At 45.1% G+C, this 20,458-nt stretch overlaps 18 non-coding genes across 18 annotated transcripts; all 18 read left to right on the forward strand.

Annotated features, from left to right (window-relative positions):
* The first annotated feature begins 855 nt into the window (after positions 1-855).
* On the forward strand, positions 856-938 carry TRNAL-CAG (transfer RNA leucine (anticodon CAG)). Its single transcript has one exon. It is a non-coding gene; the product is annotated as a tRNA-Leu (tRNA).
* An 845-nt stretch (positions 939-1,783) lies between these two features.
* On the forward strand, positions 1,784-1,866 carry TRNAL-CAG (transfer RNA leucine (anticodon CAG)). Its single transcript has one exon. It is a non-coding gene; the product is annotated as a tRNA-Leu (tRNA).
* A 1,085-nt stretch (positions 1,867-2,951) lies between these two features.
* TRNAL-CAG (transfer RNA leucine (anticodon CAG)) lies at positions 2,952-3,034 on the forward strand. The gene has a single exon. It is a non-coding gene; the product is annotated as a tRNA-Leu (tRNA).
* A 1,039-nt stretch (positions 3,035-4,073) lies between these two features.
* On the forward strand, positions 4,074-4,156 carry TRNAL-CAG (transfer RNA leucine (anticodon CAG)). Its single transcript has one exon. It is a non-coding gene; the product is annotated as a tRNA-Leu (tRNA).
* An 884-nt stretch (positions 4,157-5,040) lies between these two features.
* TRNAL-CAG (transfer RNA leucine (anticodon CAG)) lies at positions 5,041-5,123 on the forward strand. Its single transcript has one exon. It is a non-coding gene; the product is annotated as a tRNA-Leu (tRNA).
* An 884-nt stretch (positions 5,124-6,007) lies between these two features.
* TRNAL-CAG (transfer RNA leucine (anticodon CAG)) lies at positions 6,008-6,090 on the forward strand. The gene has a single exon. It is a non-coding gene; the product is annotated as a tRNA-Leu (tRNA).
* Positions 6,091-6,935: 845 nt separating this feature from the next.
* Positions 6,936-7,018, forward strand: TRNAL-CAG (transfer RNA leucine (anticodon CAG)). Its single transcript has one exon. It is a non-coding gene; the product is annotated as a tRNA-Leu (tRNA).
* A 1,099-nt stretch (positions 7,019-8,117) lies between these two features.
* On the forward strand, positions 8,118-8,200 carry TRNAL-CAG (transfer RNA leucine (anticodon CAG)). Its single transcript has one exon. It is a non-coding gene; the product is annotated as a tRNA-Leu (tRNA).
* A 1,039-nt stretch (positions 8,201-9,239) lies between these two features.
* Positions 9,240-9,322, forward strand: TRNAL-CAG (transfer RNA leucine (anticodon CAG)). The gene has a single exon. It is a non-coding gene; the product is annotated as a tRNA-Leu (tRNA).
* An 884-nt stretch (positions 9,323-10,206) lies between these two features.
* On the forward strand, positions 10,207-10,289 carry TRNAL-CAG (transfer RNA leucine (anticodon CAG)). The gene has a single exon. It is a non-coding gene; the product is annotated as a tRNA-Leu (tRNA).
* Positions 10,290-12,101: 1,812 nt separating this feature from the next.
* On the forward strand, positions 12,102-12,184 carry TRNAL-CAG (transfer RNA leucine (anticodon CAG)). The gene has a single exon. It is a non-coding gene; the product is annotated as a tRNA-Leu (tRNA).
* A 1,099-nt stretch (positions 12,185-13,283) lies between these two features.
* On the forward strand, positions 13,284-13,366 carry TRNAL-CAG (transfer RNA leucine (anticodon CAG)). Its single transcript has one exon. It is a non-coding gene; the product is annotated as a tRNA-Leu (tRNA).
* A 1,099-nt stretch (positions 13,367-14,465) lies between these two features.
* Positions 14,466-14,548, forward strand: TRNAL-CAG (transfer RNA leucine (anticodon CAG)). Its single transcript has one exon. It is a non-coding gene; the product is annotated as a tRNA-Leu (tRNA).
* A 1,039-nt stretch (positions 14,549-15,587) lies between these two features.
* TRNAL-CAG (transfer RNA leucine (anticodon CAG)) lies at positions 15,588-15,670 on the forward strand. The gene has a single exon. It is a non-coding gene; the product is annotated as a tRNA-Leu (tRNA).
* Positions 15,671-16,554: 884 nt separating this feature from the next.
* Positions 16,555-16,637, forward strand: TRNAL-CAG (transfer RNA leucine (anticodon CAG)). The gene has a single exon. It is a non-coding gene; the product is annotated as a tRNA-Leu (tRNA).
* Positions 16,638-17,482: 845 nt separating this feature from the next.
* TRNAL-CAG (transfer RNA leucine (anticodon CAG)) lies at positions 17,483-17,565 on the forward strand. The gene has a single exon. It is a non-coding gene; the product is annotated as a tRNA-Leu (tRNA).
* Positions 17,566-18,410: 845 nt separating this feature from the next.
* Positions 18,411-18,493, forward strand: TRNAL-CAG (transfer RNA leucine (anticodon CAG)). Its single transcript has one exon. It is a non-coding gene; the product is annotated as a tRNA-Leu (tRNA).
* A 1,099-nt stretch (positions 18,494-19,592) lies between these two features.
* TRNAL-CAG (transfer RNA leucine (anticodon CAG)) lies at positions 19,593-19,675 on the forward strand. Its single transcript has one exon. It is a non-coding gene; the product is annotated as a tRNA-Leu (tRNA).
* Positions 19,676-20,458: the final 783 nt, after the last annotated feature.

Below are 20,458 nucleotides of genomic sequence, written 5' to 3' on the forward strand. Positions count from 1 at the left end.
GCCATTTTTCTCAGGGCTCCCGAAGTCAACTTTGAAAGCAGTTTGAGGAACAAGAAACCCTCCATCAGAAAGGGGAAAAAAACACCACGCCAATCCCTTTTCTTCCTGCTTCATAGGCCACTGGTCTGGTTAAACCACGGGGTGTGAGTTTCATTCTCACTGGTGCCTAACTTCTAGGCTGATGCTCAAAAGGAACATTGGAACCCCGTTAGCCAGTAGAACATAATATGCTTGTTCTCGGGGAGAGAAGCTAATTAACCTTGCAGATAAGATTCCTTTGAATGGTCAATTGATGTTGCTGCAAGCTTTGGAAACCACTCAGGTTTCTTTTTCAGGGTTCTGATAGGATATATCTGAAGAAACATTTATACACATACTAGGCTGATGTCAAAATCCTGCTTCTAAACCAGCAACTTGAAGAAAGGTAGAAAAAGTCCTTCAAGCTTTCCTCCGTTCAACCTTTGAATGCGAAATACTCAATCAGATCGTGGAAGATCACCACCAGTAAGTGACAAACTGATCCAGTCTTTATACTTCATCCCAAGAATTGGACTCTTAATGTCACCATTTTTTCTTTGCGCTTTGCATTTTTTTTTCACACCTGCGTATTTGAGGATAGCTGCATGATCTTTCCTGGAGGCGTGGGTTCAAATCCCACCCCATGACAGCCAAGTGTTTGCTCTTACGCGTCACGGATTGGGATTCCAGCGGGGGTCTGTGTGAGGAGCGGCAAAGTTGCTCTGTTCTGCGCAAGTGCAGACTTGCAGATGTTGACAAGTGCCTCAATTTTATGCTTAACGCTTACCATGATGTCTAGTATCACCACGAAGCGCCAAAGCATACTGCCACATGAGAGTCAGGATGGCCGAGCGGTCTAAGGCGCTGCGTTCAGGTTGCAGTCTCCTCTGGAGGCGTGGGTTCGAATCCCACTTCTGACAGGCTAGCTCCCGAAGTCAACTTTGAAAGCAGTTTGAGGAACAAGAAACCCTCCATCAGAAAGGGGAAAAAAACACCACGCCAATCCCTTTTCTTCCTGCTTCATAGGCCACTGGTCTGGTTAAACCACAGGGTGTGAGTTTCATTCTCACTGGTGCCTAACTTCTAGGCTGATGCTCAAAAGGAACATTGGAACCCCGTTAGCCAGTAGAACATAATATGCTTGTTCTCGGGGAGAGAAGCTAATTAACCTTGCAGATAAGATTCCTTTGAATGGTCAATTGATGTTGCTGCAAGCTTTGGAAACCACGCAGGTTTCTTTTTCAGGGTTCTGATAGGATATATCTGAAGAAACATTTATACACATACTAGGCTGATGTCAAAATCCTGCTTCTAAACCAGCAACTTGAAGAAAGGTAGAAAAAGTCCTTCAAGCTTTCCTCCGTTCAACCTTTGAATGCGAAATACTCAATCAGATCGTGGAAGATCACCACCAGTAAGTGACAAACTGATCCAGTCTTTATACTTCATCCCAAGAATTGGACTCTTAATGTCACCATTTTTTCTTTGCGCTTTGCATTTTTTTTTCACACCTGCGTATTTGAGGATAGCTGCATGATCTTTCCTGGAGGCGTGGGTTCAAATCCCACCCCATGACAGCCAAGTGTTTGCTCTTACGCGTCACGGATTGGGATTCCAGCGGGGGTCTGTGTGAGGAGCGGCAAAGTTGCTCTGTTCTGCGCAAGTGCAGACTTGCAGATGTTGACAAGTGCCTCAATTTTATGCTTAACGCTTACCATGATGTCTAGTATCACCACGAAGCGCCAAAGCATACTGCCACATGAGAGTCAGGATGGCCGAGCGGTCTAAGGCGCTGCGTTCAGGTCGCAGTCTCCTCTGGAGGCGTGGGTTCGAATCCCACTTCTGACAGGCTAGCTTTTCCTTAAATATTAAGCAAGGCCATTTTTCTCAGGGCTCGAAGTCCCCCCGAAGTCAACTTTGAAAGCAGTTTGAGGAACAAGAAAGGAGGCTAGCTTTTCCTTAAATATTAAGCAAGGCCATTTTTCTCAGGGCTCCCGAAGTCAACTTTGAAAGCAGTTTGAGGAACAAGAAACCCTCCATCAGAAAGGAGGCTAGCTTTTCCTTAAATATTAAGCAAGGCCATTTTTCTCAGGGCTCCCGAAGTCAACTTTGAAAGCAGTTTGAGGAACAAGAAACCCTCCATCAGAAAGGGGAAAAAAACACCACGCCAATCCCTTTTCTTCCTGCTTCATAGGCCACTGGTCTGGTTAAACCACGGGGTGTGAGTTTCATTCTCACTGGTGCCTAACTTCTAGGCTGATGCTCAAAAGGAACATTGGAACCCCGTTAGCCAGTAGAACATAATATGCTTGTTCTCGGGGAGAGAAGCTAATTAACCTTGCAGATAAGATTCCTTTGAATGGTCAATTGATGTTGCTGCAAGCTTTGGAAACCACTCAGGTTTCTTTTTCAGGGTTCTGATAGGATATATCTGAAGAAACATTTATACACATACTAGGCTGATGTCAAAATCCTGCTTCTAAACCAGCAACTTGAAGAAAGGTAGAAAAAGTCCTTCAAGCTTTCCTCCGTTCAACCTTTGAATGCGAAATACTCAATCAGATCGTGGAAGATCACCACCAGTAAGTGACAAACTGATCCAGTCTTTATACTTCATCCCAAGAATTGGACTCTTAATGTCACCATTTTTTCTTTGCGCTTTGCATTTTTTTTTCACACCTGCGTATTTGAGGATAGCTGCATGATCTTTCCTGGAGGCGTGGGTTCAAATCCCACCCCATGACAGCCAAGTGTTTGCTCTTACGCGTCACGGATTGGGATTCCAGCGGGGGTCTGTGTGAGGAGCGGCAAAGTTGCTCTGTTCTGCGCAAGTGCAGACTTGCAGATGTTGACAAGTGCCTCAATTTTATGCTTAACGCTTACCATGATGTCTAGTATCACCACGAAGCGCCAAAGCATACTGCCACATGAGAGTCAGGATGGCCGAGCGGTCTAGGGCGCTGCGTTCAGGTCGCAGTCTCCTCTGGAGGCGTGGGTTCGAATCCCACTTCTGACAGGCTAGCTTTTCCTTAAATATTAAGCAAGGCCATTTTTCTCAGGGCTCGAAGTCCCCCCGAAGTCAACTTTGAAAGCAGTTTGAGGAACAAGAAACCCTCCATCAGAAAGGAGGCTAGCTTTTCCTTAAATATTAAGCAAGGCCATTTTTCTCAGGGCTCCCGAAGTCAACTTTGAAAGCAGTTTGAGGAACAAGAAACCCTCCATCAGAAAGGAGGCTAGCTTTTCCTTAAATATTAAGCAAGGCCATTTTTCTCAGGGCTCCCGAAGTCAACTTTGAAAGCAGTTTGAGGAACAAGAAACCCTCCATCAGAAAGGGGAAAAAAACACCACGCCAATCCCTTTTCTTCCTGCTTCATAGGCCACTGGTCTGGTTAAACCACGGGGTGTGAGTTTCATTCTCACTGGTGCCTAACTTCTAGGCTGATGCTCAAAAGGAACATTGGAACCCCGTTAGCCAGTAGAACATAATATGCTTGTTCTCGGGGAGAGAAGCTAATTAACCTTGCAGATAAGATTCCTTTGAATGGTCAATTGATGTTGCTGCAAGCTTTGGAAACCACTCAGGTTTCTTTTTCAGGGTTCTGATAGGATATATCTGAAGAAACATTTATACACATACTAGGCTGATGTCAAAATCCTGCTTCTAAACCAGCAACTTGAAGAAAGGTAGAAAAAGTCCTTCAAGCTTTCCTCCGTTCAACCTTTGAATGCGAAATACTCAATCAGATCGTGGAAGATCACCACCAGTAAGTGACAAACTGATCCAGTCTTTATACTTCATCCCAAGAATTGGACTCTTAATGTCACCATTTTTTCTTTGCGCTTTGCATTTTTTTTTCACACCTGCGTATTTGAGGATAGCTGCATGATCTTTCCTGGAGGCGTGGGTTCAAATCCCACCCCATGACAGCCAAGTGTTTGCTCTTAGTGCGCAAGTGCAGACTTGCAGATGTTGACAAGTGCCTCAATTTTATGCTTAACGCTTACCATAATGTCTAGTATCACCACGAAGCGCCAAAGCATACTGCCACATGAGAGTCAGGATGGCCGAGCGGTCTAAGGCGCTGCGTTCAGGTCGCAGTCTCCTCTGGAGGCGTGGGTTCGAATCCTATTTCTGACAGGCTAGCTTTTCCTTAAATATTAAGCAAGGCCATTTTTCTCAGGGCTCCCGAAGTCAACTTTGAAAGCAGTTTGAGGAACAAGAAACCCTCCATCAGAAAGGGGAAAAAAACACCACGCCAATCCCTTTTCTTCCTGCTTCATAGGCCACTGGTCTGGTTAAACCACGGGGTGTGAGTTTCATTCTCACTGGTGCCTAACTTCTAGGCTGATGCTCAAAAGGAACATTGGAACCCCGTTAGCCAGTAGAACATAATATGCTTCTTCTCGGGGAGAGAAGCTAATTAACCTTGCAGATAAGATTCCTTTGAATGGTCAATTGATGTTGCTGCAAGCTTTGGAAACCACTCAGGTTTCTTTTTCAGGGTTCTGATAGGATATATCTGAAGAAACATTTATACACATACTAGGCTGATGTCAAAATCCTGCTTCTAAACCAGCAACTTGAAGAAAGGTAGAAAAAGTCCTTCAAGCTTTCCTCCGTTCAACCTTTGAATGCGAAATACTCAATCAGATCGTGGAAGATCACCACCAGTAAGTGACAAACTGATCCAGTCTTTATACTTCATCCCAAGAATTGGACTCTTAATGTCACCATTTTTTCTTTGCGCTTTGCATTTTTTTTTCACACCTGCGTATTTGAGGATAGCTGCATGATCTTTCCTGGAGGCGTGGGTTCAAATCCCACCCCATGACAGCCAAGTGTTTGCTCTTACGCGTCACGGATTGGGATTCCAGCGGGGGTCTGTGTGAGGAGCGGCAAAGTTGCTCTGTTCTGCGCAAGTACAGACTTGCAGATGTTGACAAGTGCCTCAATTTTATGCTTAACGCTTACCATGATGTCTAGTATCACCACGAAGCGCCAAAGCATACTGCCACATGAGAGTCAGGATGGCCGAGCGGTCTAAGGCGCTGCGTTCAGGTCGCAGTCTCCTCTGGAGGCGTGGGTTCGAATCCCACTTCTGACAGGCTAGCTTTTCCTTAAATATTAAGCAAGGCCATTTTTCTCAGGGCTCCCGAAGTCAACTTTGAAAGCAGTTTGAGGAACAAGAAACCCTCCATCAGAAAGGGGAAAAAAACACCACGCCAATCCCTTTTCTTCCTGCTTCATAGGCCACTGGTCTGGTTAAACCACGGGGTGTGAGTTTCATTCTCACTGGTGCCTAACTTCTAGGCTGATGCTCAAAAGGAACATTGGAACCCCGTTAGCCAGTAGAACATAATATGCTTGTTCTCGGGGAGAGAAGCTAATTAACCTTGCAGATAAGATTCCTTTGAATGGTCAATTGATGTTGCTGCAAGCTTTGGAAACCACTCAGGTTTCTTTTTCAGGGTTCTGATAGGATATATCTGAAGAAACATTTATACACATACTAGGCTGATGTCAAAATCCTGCTTCTAAACCAGCAACTTGAAGAAAGGTAGAAAAAGTCCTTCAAGCTTTCCTCCGTTCAACCTTTGAATGCGAAATACTCAATCAGATCGTGGAAGATCACCACCAGTAAGTGACAAACTGATCCAGTCTTTATACTTCATCCCAAGAATTGGACTCTTAATGTCACCATTTTTTCTTTGCGCTTTGCATTTTTTTTTCACACCTGCGTATTTGAGGATAGCTGCATGATCTTTCCTGGAGGCGTGGGTTCAAATCCCACCCCATGACAGCCAAGTGTTTGCTCTTACGCGTCACGGATTGGGATTCCAGCGGGGGTCTGTGTGAGGAGCGGCAAAGTTGCTCTGTTCTGCGCAAGTGCAGACTTGCAGATGTTGACAAGTGCCTCAATTTTATGCTTAACGCTTACCATGATGTCTAGTATCACCACGAAGCGCCAAAGCATACTGCCACATGAGAGTCAGGATGGCCGAGCGGTCTAAGGCGCTGCGTTCAGGTCGCAGTCTCCTCTGGAGGCGTGGGTTCGAATCCCACTTCTGACAGGCTAGCTCCCGAAGTCAACTTTGAAAGCAGTTTGAGGAACAAGAAACCCTCCATCAGAAAGGGGAAAAAAACACCACGCCAATCCCTTTTCTTCCTGCTTCATAGGCCACTGGTCTGGTTAAACCACAGGGTGTGAGTTTCATTCTCACTGGTGCCTAACTTCTAGGCTGATGCTCAAAAGGAACATTGGAACCCCGTTAGCCAGTAGAACATAATATGCTTGTTCTCGGGGAGAGAAGCTAATTAACCTTGCAGATAAGATTCCTTTGAATGGTCAATTGATGTTGCTGCAAGCTTTGGAAACCACTCAGGTTTCTTTTTCAGGGTTCTGATAGGATATATCTGAAGAAACATTTATACACATACTAGGCTGATGTCAAAATCCTGCTTCTAAACCAGCAACTTGAAGAAAGGTAGAAAAAGTCCTTCAAGCTTTCCTCCGTTCAACCTTTGAATGCGAAATACTCAATCAGATCGTGGAAGATCACCACCAGTAAGTGACAAACTGATCCAGTCTTTATACTTCATCCCAAGAATTGGACTCTTAATGTCACCATTTTTTCTTTGCGCTTTGCATTTTTTTTTCACACCTGCGTATTTGAGGATAGCTGCATGATCTTTCCTGGAGGCGTGGGTTCAAATCCCACCCCATGACAGCCAAGTGTTTGCTCTTACGCGTCACGGATTGGGATTCCAGCGGGGGTCTGTGTGAGGAGCGGCAAAGTTGCTCTGTTCTGCGCAAGTGCAGACTTGCAGATGTTGACAAGTGCCTCAATTTTATGCTTAACGCTTACCATGATGTCTAGTATCACCACGAAGCGCCAAAGCATACTGCCACATGAGAGTCAGGATGGCCGAGCGGTCTAAGGCGCTGCGTTCAGGTCGCAGTCTCCTCTGGAGGCGTGGGTTCGAATCCCACTTCTGACAGGCTAGCTTTTCCTTAAATATTAAGCAAGGCCATTTTTCTCAGGGCTCGAAGTCCCCCCGAAGTCAACTTTGAAAGCAGTTTGAGGAACAAGAAACCCTCCATCAGAAAGGAGGCTAGCTTTTCCTTAAATATTAAGCAAGGCCATTTTTCTCAGGGCTCCCGAAGTCAACTTTGAAAGCAGTTTGAGGAACAAGAAACCCTCCATCAGAAAGGAGGCTAGCTTTTCCTTAAATATTAAGCAAGGCCATTTTTCTCAGGGCTCCCGAAGTCAACTTTGAAAGCAGTTTGAGGAACAAGAAACCCTCCATCAGAAAGGGGAAAAAAACACCACGCCAATCCCTTTTCTTCCTGCTTCATAGGCCACTGGTCTGGTTAAACCACGGGGTGTGAGTTTCATTCTCACTGGTGCCTAACTTCTAGGCTGATGCTCAAAAGGAACATTGGAACCCCGTTAGCCAGTAGAACATAATATGCTTGTTCTCGGGGAGAGAAGCTAATTAACCTTGCAGATAAGATTCCTTTGAATGGTCAATTGATGTTGCTGCAAGCTTTGGAAACCACTCAGGTTTCTTTTTCAGGGTTCTGATAGGATATATCTGAAGAAACATTTATACACATACTAGGCTGATGTCAAAATCCTGCTTCTAAACCAGCAACTTGAAGAAAGGTAGAAAAAGTCCTTCAAGCTTTCCTCCGTTCAACCTTTGAATGCGAAATACTCAATCAGATCGTGGAAGATCACCACCAGTAAGTGACAAACTGATCCAGTCTTTATACTTCATCCCAAGAATTGGACTCTTAATGTCACCATTTTTTCTTTGCGCTTTGCATTTTTTTTTCACACCTGCGTATTTGAGGATAGCTGCATGATCTTTCCTGGAGGCGTGGGTTCAAATCCCACCCCATGACAGCCAAGTGTTTGCTCTTACGCGTCACGGATTGGGATTCCAGCGGGGGTCTGTGTGAGGAGCGGCAAAGTTGCTCTGTTCTGCGCAAGTGCAGACTTGCAGATGTTGACAAGTGCCTCAATTTTATGCTTAACGCTTACCATGATGTCTAGTATCACCACGAAGCGCCAAAGCATACTGCCACATGAGAGTCAGGATGGCCGAGCGGTCTAAGGCGCTGCGTTCAGGTCGCAGTCTCCTCTGGAGGCGTGGGTTCGAATCCCACTTCTGACAGGCTAGCTTTTCCTTAAATATTAAGCAAGGCCATTTTTCTCAGGGCTCGAAGTCCCCCCGAAGTCAACTTTGAAAGCAGTTTGAGGAACAAGAAACCCTCCATCAGAAAGGAGGCTAGCTTTTCCTTAAATATTAAGCAAGGCCATTTTTCTCAGGGCTCCCGAAGTCAACTTTGAAAGCAGTTTGAGGAACAAGAAACCCTCCATCAGAAAGGAGGCTAGCTTTTCCTTAAATATTAAGCAAGGCCATTTTTCTCAGGGCTCCCGAAGTCAACTTTGAAAGCAGTTTGAGGAACAAGAAACCCTCCATCAGAAAGGGGAAAAAAACACCACGCCAATCCCTTTTCTTCCTGCTTCATAGGCCACTGGTCTGGTTAAACCACAGGGTGTGAGTTTCATTCTCACTGGTGCCTAACTTCTAGGCTGATGCTCAAAAGGAACATTGGAACCCCGTTAGCCAGTAGAACATAATATGCTTGTTCTCGGGGAGAGAAGCTAATTAACCTTGCAGATAAGATTCCTTTGAATGGTCAATTGATGTTGCTGCAAGCTTTGGAAACCACGCAGGTTTCTTTTTCAGGGTTCTGATAGGATATATCTGAAGAAACATTTATACACATACTAGGCTGATGTCAAAATCCTGCTTCTAAACCAGCAACTTGAAGAAAGGTAGAAAAAGTCCTTCAAGCTTTCCTCCGTTCAACCTTTGAATGCGAAATACTCAATCAGATCGTGGAAGATCACCACCAGTAAGTGACAAACTGATCCAGTCTTTATACTTCATCCCAAGAATTGGACTCTTAATGTCACCATTTTTTCTTTGCGCTTTGCATTTTTTTTTCACACCTGCGTATTTGAGGATAGCTGCATGATCTTTCCTGGAGGCGTGGGTTCAAATCCCACCCCATGACAGCCAAGTGTTTGCTCTTAGTGCGCAAGTGCAGACTTGCAGATGTTGACAAGTGCCTCAATTTTATGCTTAACGCTTACCATAATGTCTAGTATCACCACGAAGCGCCAAAGCATACTGCCACATGAGAGTCAGGATGGCCGAGCGGTCTAAGGCGCTGCGTTCAGGTCGCAGTCTCCTCTGGAGGCGTGGGTTCGAATCCTATTTCTGACAGGCTAGCTTTTCCTTAAATATTAAGCAAGGCCATTTTTCTCAGGGCTCCCGAAGTCAACTTTGAAAGCAGTTTGAGGAACAAGAAACCCTCCATCAGAAAGGGGAAAAAAACACCACGCCAATCCCTTTTCTTCCTGCTTCATAGGCCACTGGTCTGGTTAAACCACGGGGTGTGAGTTTCATTCTCACTGGTGCCTAACTTCTAGGCTGATGCTCAAAAGGAACATTGGAACCCCGTTAGCCAGTAGAACATAATATGCTTCTTCTCGGGGAGAGAAGCTAATTAACCTTGCAGATAAGATTCCTTTGAATGGTCAATTGATGTTGCTGCAAGCTTTGGAAACCACTCAGGTTTCTTTTTCAGGGTTCTGATAGGATATATCTGAAGAAACATTTATACACATACTAGGCTGATGTCAAAATCCTGCTTCTAAACCAGCAACTTGAAGAAAGGTAGAAAAAGTCCTTCAAGCTTTCCTCCGTTCAACCTTTGAATGCGAAATACTCAATCAGATCGTGGAAGATCACCACCAGTAAGTGACAAACTGATCCAGTCTTTATACTTCATCCCAAGAATTGGACTCTTAATGTCACCATTTTTTCTTTGCGCTTTGCATTTTTTTTTCACACCTGCGTATTTGAGGATAGCTGCATGATCTTTCCTGGAGGCGTGGGTTCAAATCCCACCCCATGACAGCCAAGTGTTTGCTCTTACGCGTCACGGATTGGGATTCCAGCGGGGGTCTGTGTGAGGAGCGGCAAAGTTGCTCTGTTCTGCGCAAGTACAGACTTGCAGATGTTGACAAGTGCCTCAATTTTATGCTTAACGCTTACCATGATGTCTAGTATCACCACGAAGCGCCAAAGCATACTGCCACATGAGAGTCAGGATGGCCGAGCGGTCTAAGGCGCTGCGTTCAGGTCGCAGTCTCCTCTGGAGGCGTGGGTTCGAATCCCACTTCTGACAGGCTAGCTTTTCCTTAAATATTAAGCAAGGCCATTTTTCTCAGGGCTCCCGAAGTCAACTTTGAAAGCAGTTTGAGGAACAAGAAACCCTCCATCAGAAAGGGGAAAAAAACACCACGCCAATCCCTTTTCTTCCTGCTTCATAGGCCACTGGTCTGGTTAAACCACGGGGTGTGAGTTTCATTCTCACTGGTGCCTAACTTCTAGGCTGATGCTCAAAAGGAACATTGGAACCCCGTTAGCCAGTAGAACATAATATGCTTGTTCTCGGGGAGAGAAGCTAATTAACCTTGCAGATAAGATTCCTTTGAATGGTCAATTGATGTTGCTGCAAGCTTTGGAAACCACTCAGGTTTCTTTTTCAGGGTTCTGATAGGATATATCTGAAGAAACATTTATACACATACTAGGCTGATGTCAAAATCCTGCTTCTAAACCAGCAACTTGAAGAAAGGTAGAAAAAGTCCTTCAAGCTTTCCTCCGTTCAACCTTTGAATGCGAAATACTCAATCAGATCGTGGAAGATCACCACCAGTAAGTGACAAACTGATCCAGTCTTTATACTTCATCCCAAGAATTGGACTCTTAATGTCACCATTTTTTCTTTGCGCTTTGCATTTTTTTTTCACACCTGCGTATTTGAGGATAGCTGCATGATCTTTCCTGGAGGCGTGGGTTCAAATCCCACCCCATGACAGCCAAGTGTTTGCTCTTACGCGTCACGGATTGGGATTCCAGCGGGGGTCTGTGTGAGGAGCGGCAAAGTTGCTCTGTTCTGCGCAAGTGCAGACTTGCAGATGTTGACAAGTGCCTCAATTTTATGCTTAACGCTTACCATGATGTCTAGTATCACCACGAAGCGCCAAAGCATACTGCCACATGAGAGTCAGGATGGCCGAGCGGTCTAAGGCGCTGCGTTCAGGTTGCAGTTTCCTCTGGAGGCGTGGGTTCGAATCCCACTTCTGACAGGCTAGCTCCCGAAGTCAACTTTGAAAGCAGTTTGAGGAACAAGAAACCCTCCATCAGAAAGGGGAAAAAAACACCACGCCAATCCCTTTTCTTCCTGCTTCATAGGCCACTGGTCTGGTTAAACCACAGGGTGTGAGTTTCATTCTCACTGGTGCCTAACTTCTAGGCTGATGCTCAAAAGGAACATTGGAACCCCGTTAGCCAGTAGAACATAATATGCTTGTTCTCGGGGAGAGAAGCTAATTAACCTTGCAGATAAGATTCCTTTGAATGGTCAATTGATGTTGCTGCAAGCTTTGGAAACCACGCAGGTTTCTTTTTCAGGGTTCTGATAGGATATATCTGAAGAAACATTTATACACATACTAGGCTGATGTCAAAATCCTGCTTCTAAACCAGCAACTTGAAGAAAGGTAGAAAAAGTCCTTCAAGCTTTCCTCCGTTCAACCTTTGAATGCGAAATACTCAATCAGATCGTGGAAGATCACCACCAGTAAGTGACAAACTGATCCAGTCTTTATACTTCATCCCAAGAATTGGACTCTTAATGTCACCATTTTTTCTTTGCGCTTTGCATTTTTTTTTCACACCTGCGTATTTGAGGATAGCTGCATGATCTTTCCTGGAGGCGTGGGTTCAAATCCCACCCCATGACAGCCAAGTGTTTGCTCTTACGCGTCACGGATTGGGATTCCAGCGGGGGTCTGTGTGAGGAGCGGCAAAGTTGCTCTGTTCTGCGCAAGTGCAGACTTGCAGATGTTGACAAGTGCCTCAATTTTATGCTTAACGCTTACCATGATGTCTAGTATCACCACGAAGCGCCAAAGCATACTGCCACATGAGAGTCAGGATGGCCGAGCGGTCTAAGGCGCTGCGTTCAGGTCGCAGTCTCCTCTGGAGGCGTGGGTTCGAATCCCACTTCTGACAGGCTAGCTTTTCCTTAAATATTAAGCAAGGCCATTTTTCTCAGGGCTCGAAGTCCCCCCGAAGTCAACTTTGAAAGCAGTTTGAGGAACAAGAAACCCTCCATCAGAAAGGAGGCTAGCTTTTCCTTAAATATTAAGCAAGGCCATTTTTCTCAGGGCTCCCGAAGTCAACTTTGAAAGCAGTTTGAGGAACAAGAAACCCTCCATCAGAAAGGAGGCTAGCTTTTCCTTAAATATTAAGCAAGGCCATTTTTCTCAGGGCTCCCGAAGTCAACTTTGAAAGCAGTTTGAGGAACAAGAAACCCTCCATCAGAAAGGGGAAAAAAACACCACGCCAATCCCTTTTCTTCCTGCTTCATAGGCCACTGGTCTGGTTAAACCACGGGGTGTGAGTTTCATTCTCACTGGTGCCTAACTTCTAGGCTGATGCTCAAAAGGAACATTGGAACCCCGTTAGCCAGTAGAACATAATATGCTTGTTCTCGGGGAGAGAAGCTAATTAACCTTGCAGATAAGATTCCTTTGAATGGTCAATTGATGTTGCTGCAAGCTTTGGAAACCACTCAGGTTTCTTTTTCAGGGTTCTGATAGGATATATCTGAAGAAACATTTATACACATACTAGGCTGATGTCAAAATCCTGCTTCTAAACCAGCAACTTGAAGAAAGGTAGAAAAAGTCCTTCAAGCTTTCCTCCGTTCAACCTTTGAATGCGAAATACTCAATCAGATCGTGGAAGATCACCACCAGTAAGTGACAAACTGATCCAGTCTTTATACTTCATCCCAAGAATTGGACTCTTAATGTCACCATTTTTTCTTTGCGCTTTGCATTTTTTTTTCACACCTGCGTATTTGAGGATAGCTGCATGATCTTTCCTGGAGGCGTGGGTTCAAATCCCACCCCATGACAGCCAAGTGTTTGCTCTTACGCGTCACGGATTGGGATTCCAGCGGGGGTCTGTGTGAGGAGCGGCAAAGTTGCTCTGTTCTGCGCAAGTGCAGACTTGCAGATGTTGACAAGTGCCTCAATTTTATGCTTAACGCTTACCATGATGTCTAGTATCACCACGAAGCGCCAAAGCATACTGCCACATGAGAGTCAGGATGGCCGAGCGGTCTAAGGCGCTGCGTTCAGGTCGCAGTCTCCTCTGGAGGCGTGGGTTCGAATCCCACTTCTGACAGGCTAGCTTTTCCTTAAATATTAAGCAAGGCCATTTTTCTCAGGGCTCGAAGTCCCCCCGAAGTCAACTTTGAAAGCAGTTTGAGGAACAAGAAACCCTCCATCAGAAAGGAGGCTAGCTTTTCCTTAAATATTAAGCAAGGCCATTTTTCTCAGGGCTCCCGAAGTCAACTTTGAAAGCAGTTTGAGGAACAAGAAACCCTCCATCAGAAAGGAGGCTAGCTTTTCCTTAAATATTAAGCAAGGCCATTTTTCTCAGGGCTCCCGAAGTCAACTTTGAAAGCAGTTTGAGGAACAAGAAACCCTCCATCAGAAAGGGGAAAAAAACACCACGCCAATCCCTTTTCTTCCTGCTTCATAGGCCACTGGTCTGGTTAAACCACGGGGTGTGAGTTTCATTCTCACTGGTGCCTAACTTCTAGGCTGATGCTCAAAAGGAACATTGGAACCCCGTTAGCCAGTAGAACATAATATGCTTGTTCTCGGGGAGAGAAGCTAATTAACCTTGCAGATAAGATTCCTTTGAATGGTCAATTGATGTTGCTGCAAGCTTTGGAAACCACTCAGGTTTCTTTTTCAGGGTTCTGATAGGATATATCTGAAGAAACATTTATACACATACTAGGCTGATGTCAAAATCCTGCTTCTAAACCAGCAACTTGAAGAAAGGTAGAAAAAGTCCTTCAAGCTTTCCTCCGTTCAACCTTTGAATGCGAAATACTCAATCAGATCGTGGAAGATCACCACCAGTAAGTGACAAACTGATCCAGTCTTTATACTTCATCCCAAGAATTGGACTCTTAATGTCACCATTTTTTCTTTGCGCTTTGCATTTTTTTTTCACACCTGCGTATTTGAGGATAGCTGCATGATCTTTCCTGGAGGCGTGGGTTCAAATCCCACCCCATGACAGCCAAGTGTTTGCTCTTACGCGTCACGGATTGGGATTCCAGCGGGGGTCTGTGTGAGGAGCGGCAAAGTTGCTCTGTTCTGCGCAAGTGCAGACTTGCAGATGTTGACAAGTGCCTCAATTTTATGCTTAACGCTTACCATGATGTCTAGTATCACCACGAAGCGCCAAAGCATACTGCCACATGAGAGTCAGGATGGCCGAGCGGTCTAAGGCGCTGCGTTCAGGTCGCAGTCTCCTCTGGAGGCGTGGGTTCGAATCCCACTTCTGACAGGCTAGCTTTTCCTTAAATATTAAGCAAGGCCATTTTTCTCAGGGCTCGAAGTCCCCCCGAAGTCAACTTTGAAAGCAGTTTGAGGAACAAGAAACCCTCCATCAGAAAGGAGGCTAGCTTTTCCTTAAATATTAAGCAAGGCCATTTTTCTCAGGGCTCCCGAAGTCAACTTTGAAAGCAGTTTGAGGAACAAGAAACCCTCCATCAGAAAGGAGGCTAGCTTTTCCTTAAATATTAAGCAAGGCCATTTTTCTCAGGGCTCCCGAAGTCAACTTTGAAAGCAGTTTGAGGAACAAGAAACCCTCCATCAGAAAGGGGAAAAAAACACCACGCCAATCCCTTTTCTTCCTGCTTCATAGGCCACTGGTCTGGTTAAACCACGGGGTGTGAGTTTCATTCTCACTGGTGCCTAACTTCTAGGCTGATGCTCAAAAGGAACATTGGAACCCCGTTAGCCAGTAGAACATAATATGCTTGTTCTCGGGGAGAGAAGCTAATTAACCTTGCAGATAAGATTCCTTTGAATGGTCAATTGATGTTGCTGCAAGCTTTGGAAACCACTCAGGTTTCTTTTTCAGGGTTCTGATAGGATATATCTGAAGAAACATTTATACACATACTAGGCTGATGTCAAAATCCTGCTTCTAAACCAGCAACTTGAAGAAAGGTAGAAAAAGTCCTTCAAGCTTTCCTCCGTTCAACCTTTGAATGCGAAATACTCAATCAGATCGTGGAAGATCACCACCAGTAAGTGACAAACTGATCCAGTCTTTATACTTCATCCCAAGAATTGGACTCTTAATGTCACCATTTTTTCTTTGCGCTTTGCATTTTTTTTTCACACCTGCGTATTTGAGGATAGCTGCATGATCTTTCCTGGAGGCGTGGGTTCAAATCCCACCCCATGACAGCCAAGTGTTTGCTCTTAGTGCGCAAGTGCAGACTTGCAGATGTTGACAAGTGCCTCAATTTTATGCTTAACGCTTACCATAATGTCTAGTATCACCACGAAGCGCCAAAGCATACTGCCACATGAGAGTCAGGATGGCCGAGCGGTCTAAGGCGCTGCGTTCAGGTCGCAGTCTCCTCTGGAGGCGTGGGTTCGAATCCTATTTCTGACAGGCTAGCTTTTCCTTAAATATTAAGCAAGGCCATTTTTCTCAGGGCTCCCGAAGTCAACTTTGAAAGCAGTTTGAGGAACAAGAAACCCTCCATCAGAAAGGGGAAAAAAACACCACGCCAATCCCTTTTCTTCCTGCTTCATAGGCCACTGGTCTGGTTAAACCACGGGGTGTGAGTTTCATTCTCACTGGTGCCTAACTTCTAGGCTGATGCTCAAAAGGAACATTGGATCCCCGTTAGCCAGTAGAACATAATATGCTTCTTCTCGGGGAGAGAAGCTAATTAACCTTGCAGATAAGATTCCTTTGAATGGTCAATTGATGTTGCTGCAAGCTTTGGAAACCACTCAGGTTTCTTTTTCAGGGTTCTGATAGGATATATCTGAAGAAACATTTATACACATACTAGGCTGATGTCAAAATCCTGCTTCTAAACCAGCAACTTGAAGAAAGGTAGAAAAAGTCCTTCAAGCTTTCCTCCGTTCAACCTTTGAATGCGAAATACTCAATCAGATCGTGGAAGATCACCACCAGTAAGTGACAAACTGATCCAGTCTTTATACTTCATCCCAAGAATTGGACTCTTAATGTCACCATTTTTTCTTTGCGCTTTGCATTTTTTTTTCACACCTGCGTATTTGAGGATAGCTGCATGATCTTTCCTGGAGGCGTGGGTTCAAATCCCACCCCATGACAGCCAAGTGTTTGCTCTTACGCGTCACGGATTGGGATTCCAGCGGGGGTCTGTGTGAGGAGCGGCAAAGTTGCTCTGTTCTGCGCAAGTACAGACTTGCAGATGTTGACAAGTGCCTCAATTTTATGCTTAACGCTTACCATGATGTCTAGTATCACCACGAAGCGCCAAAGCATACTGCCACATGAGAGTCAGGATGGCCGAGCGGTCTAAGGCGCTGCGTTCAGGTTGCAGTCTCCTCTGGAGGCGTGGGTTCGAATCCCACTTCTGACAGGCTAGCTCCCGAAGTCAACTTTGAAAGCAGTTTGAGGAACAAGAAACCCTCCATCAGAAAGGGGAAAAAAACACCACGCCAATCCCTTTTCTTCCTGCTTCATAGGCCACTGGTCTGGTTAAACCACAGGGTGTGAGTTTCATTCTCACTGGTGCCTAACTTCTAGGCTGATGCTCAAAAGGAACATTGGAACCCCGTTAGCCAGTAGAACATAATATGCTTGTTCTCGGGGAGAGAAGCTAATTAACCTTGCAGATAAGATTCCTTTGAATGGTCAATTGATGTTGCTGCAAGCTTTGGAAACCACGCAGGTTTCTTTTTCAGGGTTCTGATAGGATATATCTGAAGAAACATTTATACACATACTAGGCTGATGTCAAAATCCTGCTTCTAAACCAGCAACTTGAAGAAAGGTAGAAAAAGTCCTTCAAGCTTTCCTCCGTTCAACCTTTGAATGCGAAATACTCAATCAGATCGTGGAAGATCACCACCAGTAAGTGACAAACTGATCCAGTCTTTATACTTCATCCCAAGAATTGGACTCTTAATGTCACCATTTTTTCTTTGCGCTTTGCATTTTTTTTTCACACCTGCGTATTTGAGGATAGCTGCATGATCTTTCCTGGAGGCGTGGGTTCAAATCCCACCCCATGACAGCCAAGTGTTTGCTCTTACGCGTCACGGATTGGGATTCCAGCGGGGGTCTGTGTGAGGAGCGGCAAAGTTGCTCTGTTCTGCGCAAGTGCAGACTTGCAGATGTTGACAAGTGCCTCAATTTTATGCTTAACGCTTACCATGATGTCTAGTATCACCACGAAGCGCCAAAGCATACTGCCACATGAGAGTCAGGATGGCCGAGCGGTCTAAGGCGCTGCGTTCAGGTCGCAGTCTCCTCTGGAGGCGTGGGTTCGAATCCCACTTCTGACAGGCTAGCTCCCGAAGTCAACTTTGAAAGCAGTTTGAGGAACAAGAAACCCTCCATCAGAAAGGGGAAAAAAACACCACGCCAATCCCTTTTCTTCCTGCTTCATAGGCCACTGGTCTGGTTAAACCACAGGGTGTGAGTTTCATTCTCACTGGTGCCTAACTTCTAGGCTGATGCTCAAAAGGAACATTGGAACCCCGTTAGCCAGTAGAACATAATATGCTTGTTCTCGGGGAGAGAAGCTAATTAACCTTGCAGATAAGATTCCTTTGAATGGTCAATTGATGTTGCTGCAAGCTTTGGAAACCACGCAGGTTTCTTTTTCAGGGTTCTGATAGGATATATCTGAAGAAACATTTATACACATACTAGGCTGATGTCAAAATCCTGCTTCTAAACCAGCAACTTGAAGAAAGGTAGAAAAAGTCCTTCAAGCTTTCCTCCGTTCAACCTTTGAATGCGAAATACTCAATCAGATCGTGGAAGATCACCACCAGTAAGTGACAAACTGATCCAGTCTTTATACTTCATCCCAAGAATTGGACTCTTAATGTCACCATTTTTTCTTTGCGCTTTGCATTTTTTTTTCACACCTGCGTATTTGAGGATAGCTGCATGATCTTTCCTGGAGGCGTGGGTTCAAATCCCACCCCATGACAGCCAAGTGTTTGCTCTTACGCGTCACGGATTGGGATTCCAGCGGGGGTCTGTGTGAGGAGCGGCAAAGTTGCTCTGTTCTGCGCAAGTGCAGACTTGCAGATGTTGACAAGTGCCTCAATTTTATGCTTAACGCTTACCATGATGTCTAGTATCACCACGAAGCGCCAAAGCATACTGCCACATGAGAGTCAGGATGGCCGAGCGGTCTAAGGCGCTGCGTTCAGGTCGCAGTCTCCTCTGGAGGCGTGGGTTCGAATCCCACTTCTGACAGGCTAGCTTTTCCTTAAATATTAAGCAAGGCCATTTTTCTCAGGGCTCGAAGTCCCCCCGAAGTCAACTTTGAAAGCAGTTTGAGGAACAAGAAACCCTCCATCAGAAAGGAGGCTAGCTTTTCCTTAAATATTAAGCAAGGCCATTTTTCTCAGGGCTCCCGAAGTCAACTTTGAAAGCAGTTTGAGGAACAAGAAACCCTCCATCAGAAAGGAGGCTAGCTTTTCCTTAAATATTAAGCAAGGCCATTTTTCTCAGGGCTCCCGAAGTCAACTTTGAAAGCAGTTTGAGGAACAAGAAACCCTCCATCAGAAAGGGGAAAAAAACACCACGCCAATCCCTTTTCTTCCTGCTTCATAGGCCACTGGTCTGGTTAAACCACGGGGTGTGAGTTTCATTCTCACTGGTGCCTAACTTCTAGGCTGATGCTCAAAAGGAACATTGGAACCCCGTTAGCCAGTAGAACATAATATGCTTGTTCTCGGGGAGAGAAGCTAATTAACCTTGCAGATAAGATTCCTTTGAATGGTCAATTGATGTTGCTGCAAGCTTTGGAAACCACTCAGGTTTCTTTTTCAGGGTTCTGATAGGATATATCTGAAGAAACATTTATACACATACTAGGCTGATGTCAAAATCCTGCTTCTAAACCAGCAACTTGAAGAAAGGTAGAAAAAGTCCTTCAAGCTTTCCTCCGTTCAACCTTTGAATGCGAAATACTCAATCAGATCGTGGAAGATCACCACCAGTAAGTGACAAACTGATCCAGTCTTTATACTTCATCCCAAGAATTGGACTCTTAATGTCACCATTTTTTCTTTGCGCTTTGCATTTTTTTTTCACACCTGCGTATTTGAGGATAGCTGCATGATCTTTCCTGGAGGCGTGGGTTCAAATCCCACCCCATGACAGCCAAGTGTTTGCTCTTACGCGTCACGGATTGGGATTCCAGCGGGGGTCTGTGTGAGGAGCGGCAAAGTTGCTCTGTTCTGCGCAAGTGCAGACTTGCAGATGTTGACAAGTGCCTCAATTTTATGCTTAACGCTTACCATGATGTCTAGTATCACCACGAAGCGCCAAAGCATACTGCCACATGAGAGTCAGGATGGCCGAGCGGTCTAAGGCGCTGCGTTCAGGTCGCAGTCTCCTCTGGAGGCGTGGGTTCGAATCCCACTTCTGACAGGCTAGCTTTTCCTTAAATATTAAGCAAGGCCATTTTTCTCAGGGCTCGAAGTCCCCCCGAAGTCAACTTTGAAAGCAGTTTGAGGAACAAGAAACCCTCCATCAGAAAGGAGGCTAGCTTTTCCTTAAATATTAAGCAAGGCCATTTTTCTCAGGGCTCCCGAAGTCAACTTTGAAAGCAGTTTGAGGAACAAGAAACCCTCCATCAGAAAGGAGGCTAGCTTTTCCTTAAATATTAAGCAAGGCCATTTTTCTCAGGGCTCCCGAAGTCAACTTTGAAAGCAGTTTGAGGAACAAGAAACCCTCCATCAGAAAGGGGAAAAAAACACCAATCCCTTTTCTTCCTGCTTCATAGGCCACTGGTCTGGTTAAACCACGGGGTGTGAGTTTCATTCTCACTGGTGCCTAACTTCTAGGCTGATGCTCAAAAGGAACATTGGAACCCCGTTAGCCAGTAGAACATAATATGCTTGTTCTCGGGGAGAGAAGCTAATTAACCTTGCAGATAAGATTCCTTTGAATGGTCAATTGATGTTGCTGCAAGCTTTGGAAACCACTCAGGTTTCTTTTTCAGGGTTCTGATAGGATATATCTGAAGAAACATTTATACACATACTAGGCTGATGTCAAAATCCTGCTTCTAAACCAGCAACTTGAAGAAAGGTAGAAAAAGTCCTTCAAGCTTTCCTCCGTTCAACCTTTGAATGCGAAATACTCAATCAGATCGTGGAAGATCACCACCAGTAAGTGACAAACTGATCCAGTCTTTATACTTCATCCCAA

This window comes from Eleutherodactylus coqui, chromosome 7 (assembly GCF_035609145.1).
Source record: "Eleutherodactylus coqui strain aEleCoq1 chromosome 7, aEleCoq1.hap1, whole genome shotgun sequence".
Lineage (NCBI taxonomy): Eukaryota > Metazoa > Chordata > Amphibia > Anura > Eleutherodactylidae > Eleutherodactylus > Eleutherodactylus coqui.